This window comes from Poromitra crassiceps, assembly GCF_964638095.1.
Source record: "Poromitra crassiceps genome assembly, chromosome: 13".
NCBI lineage: Eukaryota > Metazoa > Chordata > Actinopteri > Beryciformes > Melamphaidae > Poromitra > Poromitra crassiceps.
The window spans coordinates 1184802-1191215 of NC_139644.1; positions in this window are offsets into that span (position 1 = coordinate 1184802).

A 6414-nucleotide genomic window follows, 5' to 3' on the forward strand; every position below is an offset into this window, starting at 1 on the left:
AAAATGTAAGTCTCCTAGGAGAATCTTCCAAGCTGTTACGTGGTTTTAGGATGGCTGTTAAAGTAGTTTTAGACCAGGCTGGTACGTGGTTACGTTCAAAGTAAAAGCACAAAACCTTCCAAATTAAAGCACAGAACCTTCCAAATTAAAGCACAGAACCTTCAAAATAAAAGCCCCTAAATTTCAAAATGAAACACACACAGACCTTCAAAATAAAAGTCCAAAACACACACAGACCTTCAAAATAAAAGCACAAAAGACGCACAGACCTTACACACACAAAACACCCGGCTGGAGTGCCACCAAACTAGATTGGCTTGAAGTGCCTATGACAAGTTAGAATCGCTACATTGGCTGTTCCTTTTAAAGGTCCATTCCGTAACTTCTAACTTACTGACACCGGTGGCAGCTTCTGGGTTATAAATAGACTATATTATTAGTTAGCCGCATTAGCAGGCTAACATGCAGTCCGGTTTCAAGGCGTCTCACTCTACTGAGACAGCTCTCCTTGCAGTCACAGAGGCCCTTCATACTGCTAAGGCCTCATCCCTCTCCTCTGTCCTTGTCCTTGATCTGGCCGCTGCTTTTGACACAGTCAATCACCAAATCCTTCTCTCTCTATCCTGTCTGACCTAGGCATCTCAGGATCTGCACACTCCTGGTTTGCTTCCTATCTCTCTAACCGCTGATACCAGGTCTTATGGAGAGGATCTCTCTCCAGATCCTGCCCTCTTACCACCGGTGTCTCCCAGGGCTCAGTCCTGGGCCCCTTGCTTTTCCTTCTCTATATCAGATCTCTCGGTCATGTCATCTCATCTCATGGCTTTTCCTATCACTGCTACGCCGATGACACTCAGCTTTACCTTTCGTTCCCCCCTCAGACACCCAAATTGAGTCATCTCTGCATGCCTCAACCTCAAATCCACGAAAGGGCTTTTAGGAGGGCCATTCAAGCCGCAAGTGGAGTCTGCAGTGCCACCAATTACTGGTACTGCATGGTATCCACCAAGATACCATCACGTCGGAATGAGATGTTTGGAGCGGGGGGGTCTGGTGCAGCGCACAGGTCCTAGACCTGGTGAGACGAGGGAGGAGCCCGGCCGGGTGGCAACCCACAGAGCCCGGTCCCTCTATGTACCAGAGCCCCCCCCGGTCCCGGCAGAGTAGTTCCGGAGCAGCGGATTGTCAGGATTGAGTGGCCCTGACCACGTGACCACCTTCGGCCCTTCCTAGAGGGCTGACCGTGGGTAGCTACTGGGACGTAAGTTGGGGCTTGGCCAGCCCCGGCTGGGTCACCTGGGCGAGGGTGTATGATGTTGCGAGACCCGAAACATCCTATGACCCCAGGGTACATCACTGAGGATACGTCCCAGTTGCATCCATGCAATGTTTTCTCTTTATTGTAGTAATAGGTTCATACCCGATCTAAGTCAATAGTAATGAATAACTTATTACACTTCCTGAGTAACTTGCCCAACACTGTCTATGATAAGAGCCGTATTCAGACACAAAACACGAAATGAAACAACAATCAATACAAAACCTTTTAATTATGCCTCAAGAAATCTCAATGAACATTGTGTCCCTCTATCCTCCATTCATAGCTTGTTTCTCAGAAACCTACTTCCTATTGAAATGTGAAATGGAACAGTTCTGTATTCATTGTTATGTAGATGCCACTATACTGTGTGTGTGTGTGTGTGTGTGTGTGTGTGTGTGTGTGTGTGTGTGTGTGCATTCCTGAACGGGGGGGAGGGGGGGGGGGTTATTGAAGTGGTTTAGGAACGTGGGGGGAAGGCCACTGTGGATAAGGAGGTCTGTCTGTTAGCCGGGGAGTTGACCTCTGACCCCACAGAGGTTGTCTGCTGGGGTCATTCAGGCAGTTAAGGGGCTGTTTCCTATCAGGCTGGCAAACCAAAGGGCTCTTTCAAACAGAACATGACACTGAAAGTGATTTAAGTCACATTAACCTTTTCGGTAACCCTTTATTTTACAGGTACCCTAGTTACATATGAACTATTTGTAATTACACATGAACACCAAATGTAATTACACAGTAATTACCAATAGTTATAAATGATGTTCATATGTAGTTACATTGTAACAGACCTGTAAAATGGAGTGAGTCTGTTCAACTGTAGTTCATATGTAGTTACATTGTAACGGACCTGTAAAATGGAGTGAGTCTGTTCAACTGTAGTTCATATGTAGTTACATTTGTAACGGACCTGTAAAATGGAGTGAGTCTGTTCAACTGTAGTTCATATGTAGTTACATGATAACAGACCTGTAAAGTGGAGTGAGTCTATTCAACTGTAGTTCATATGTAGTTACATGGTAACGGACCTGTTAAGTGGAGTGAGTCTATTCAACTGTAGTTCATATGTAGTTACATTGTAACGGACCTGTAAAGTGGAGTGAGTCTATTCAACTGTAGTTCATATGTAGTTACATGGTACCGGACCTGTAAGGTGGAGTGAGTCTATTTAACTGTAGTTCATATGTAGTTACATGGCACCAGACCTGTAAAGAAGCTCTGGCCTGGGACAGAGATTGCTAAAAGCCAGTGGGGGATTCGAACCACTGAACTTCAGATTGCAAAGCAAGCGGCTTTAACCACTCAGCCACGAGGGCATTCCAACTTTCTTAGTGGAGTTTGGGAGGATAACTGTATGTCAGTCAGATGTAGTTGTCACTTCCTAGCTTTGTTATTATAAGCATAGACTTGGGGGAAAATGTTGATACTTTGTTAGTTGTAGCTTGAAAGACAGGCAATATTGATTAATGTGAATGCATTTCTGCAGTGTGACTGTGCCAAACCCCCCCCCCCTCCCCCCCATGAGCTGTAAATGGCTCATGGGACTATTTACACGACAATTCAGAAAATTATTAGAATGTATTTTTTTATTTAAAATCTTTAAATATAACTAAATGTTTCTAGTGCACAGTGCATACAATTTATATACAAATAGGGGGGAGTTCCCCCCTTATGCGGATTAGGGAATTTATAGACTTTGGGGGGTGGGGTGGGGGGGGGCTGGGCTGGGTATAGACTTTGGGGAGAGATGATCCGGGGGTCTGGTGACCAAAGGGGTCTTTGAGGGGCTTCGACTGGGTCCCCAACAAATTGAGAAATTGGGAAATTGATGGGGAAATGACTCATTTACAATAAGCTAACAATTAGAATGTAGAAGAATGGCTATTTTGATTATAGTTTCACTGTTACCTCTATATCTACAATACTTTTATTAGAATTTTTGTATGGGAATTCTGGACAAAATCATACCTACAACTAAATAAAGTATCAATATTTTCCCCCAAGTCTGTGTATAATAACAAAGCTATGAAGTGACAGCAACTACAACTGACTGACATACAGTTATCCTCTTAAACTCCACCTTGAAATTTGGAAAGCCCTCGTGGCTGAGTGGTTAAAGCCGCCTGCTTTGCAATCAGAAGTTCAGTGGTTCGAATCCACCAATGGGTTTTAGCAATCTCTGTCCCAGCCGGGAGCTTCTTTACAGGTCCGATACCATGTAACTATGACCTACAGTTGAACAGACTCACTCCACTTTACAGGTCCGGTACCATGTAACTACATATGAACTACAGTTGAACAGACTCACTCCACTTTACAGGTCCGGTACCATGTAACTACATATGAACTAAAGTTGAACAGTCTCACTCCACTTTACAGGTCCGGTACCATGTAACTACATATGAACTACAGTTGAACGGTCTCACTCCACTTTACAGGTCTGTTACAATGTAACTACATATGAACTACAGTTGAACAGACTCACTCCATTTTACAGGTCTGTTACAATGTAACTACATATGAACTACAGTTGAACAGACTCACTCCGTAATTTAGAACTATTGGTAATTACTGTGTAATTACATTTGGTGTTCATGTGTAATTACAAATAGTTAATATGTAACTAGGGTACCTGTAAAATAAAGGGTTACCACCTTTTCTTATAACATGGTCTGGGTGAATACTTGATTCTGATCGGTTGCAGGGTGTTAATTTGTGATAATGTACAGTGATAATGTACACCTAGCTAAATGGTCTGTTCACCGTTCATATCAATGCACCAGGATCACGACAGAGCCTTTTGAGCTCTATACCACCGTTAAGGGTTAATATGGCAGTTTTCTAAGTTTAGAAAAAAATTGAGTCGGTCAAAGTAACTACTTAGATTACCCCTGTGTGCTCAGTTGATCAAAATAACGGCTAGATTTTTTATTTTCGTTTTCAGAGATCTGATGTTTATGTTAGTCAGCTGACAGAAGCCGGCTCTCAGCTGTCAACTGTCAAACCCTCTGTTTACAACTGCAGCAAGCCAGCCAGGTGCTCTGGGAGAGCGCACGCGGTCTATCATTGAACGCACGCGCTTTTTAAGTCTTACAAGACCCACAAACGTTAACGTAATTCCATGGAATGCGAGTTTAAGAGCCAGTTGCATTCTTAGACATTGCTGTTTGATTTATTTTGTATGTTACATACAATTGGCCAAATTATTAGTTTGCTTATGGTTTAGAAATTCTGCCAGGTGCAGGCACTAAGCGGCCATTTTATCCAATGATAGCCTAATCTTGAGCAGCCGAGGGGACTATTTTGTCTCACCGGTTCTCAACTCATATTCAAGGTTATGAAAACTAGATTTTGATTGCAAAATGCATGAAAATGTAAATGAATGGTCTTGTTTTGTTTCTTTGACAAGTGACCATGGTATAAGCGGGTTAATGCACTTCGAGGTGTCCATTATCAGAAATTAATGGACTTCGCGGAAGCAACCGTCCTCCCTCGGACGGTTCACGCCTCCACGTCGTCCATTAATTTCTGATAATGGACACCTTGTCGTGCATTAACCCTTACATTATATCAGAAAGTCATTGAATGAATAACATGGAGCTAATAAATATATCACCAGTATTTTTTTCTGACCCACCATACAGAGTGTTATATCTTGAAAAATTCTGAAACAATTCTTGCTGATTAAACTAGAGCAGAGGTTCTCAAATGTTTTTCAGCCAAGGACCCCTTACAAGATAGAAAATATACCGGGGACCCCCTCATTCTAATTTGTGATTTTGGGCGAAGCTTCATTGTTTCCACGGTAACGTTCTTGACTTTTAAATTTATAGGTTTGTTAGATTAGAATGTAATCCATGAACCATTTTAGATTTAAAGCATAAAATATTTTTGTTGAACTATGAAGCTTTTGCAAAAAAAATAAAAAAATAAAAAAATAAAATATTTTCCTGAAAACTTTCCGCAGACCCACTTGCAAAGTGCCACGGACCCCTGGGGGTCCCCGGACCCCTATTTGAGAACCAATGAACTAGAGTAATGTGCGAGCCTTCCATTGGAATGGTTTTTGAACTTTTTTGTTGATTATAAGACCGGTGACCACTTTGAAAATAAGTGTTCACATTTTAACATGTCTATCCATGAATAAAGTCAACCAATTAATCAATCAATCCAGTACAACAAAAGAGGACCTATGGGAAGCTGTATAGAGTCAAAGTTTTCTTTGGTTTTCATTGTGACATCATCAGTGATTGTGTAAATCAATTCTGACATCATCAGTAATGTCATAAAACGATTTTGGGAGTGACATCATCTTGGGAGTGACATCATCAGTGATGTCATAACTCTTTCTCAATACCCATTGTGAGGTTTTGATTGTGACATCATCAGTGATCTCATTAATTCTGACATCATCAGTGATCTCATTAATTCTGACATAATCAGTAATATCATAACAAATAGACATGAGAGCACGTGTGACTGGGGGGAGACTCAGCGTACAGGGGTTGAGCGGTGAGAGTCCCCCCTTGATGGGGGAATTAAGGATCAGGTTTTACAGAATGTAGGGAAACAGTGGATGGTTAAATCCAGAAGGAGGCGGTAATGAGAAGCGATCAGGCAGGAGAAGAAGAGAAGGATCATTAAGGATCCACATGAGGTTGGGAGGTGTTCACTCGATAAAGATCACTAGAAGTGGTGTGGTTGTGATTGACTCTGTGTCTAAGAGTCAGAGGAAGAAAGCCTTGAAGATTGACGAGTTTGGAGATGAGATGTGAGATGTTTCCCGCTCGGGGCGGAGGCCAGAAAAAGAGGAGTGGTGGGTGATGTGCTGCTGTCGGTAGGTGAAAAGTGTGTGTGTGTGTGTGTGTGTGTGTGTGTGTGTGTGTGTGTGTGTGTGTGTGTGTGGCCCTTTGAGAGAGCTCCTCTCAGGTGCTTCTGCTGTCAGGAACTTGGGCATGTGGCTGCTGTGTGTACTAGAAGCAAGGTATGTAGGAGATGTGGGGAAGGCTGACTGTGCAGAACTTAGGTGGGGTGGTGGACTGTGCAATGTAAAGGAGGAACAGAAGTGCCTACACTGTAAGAGGAATCATGATACG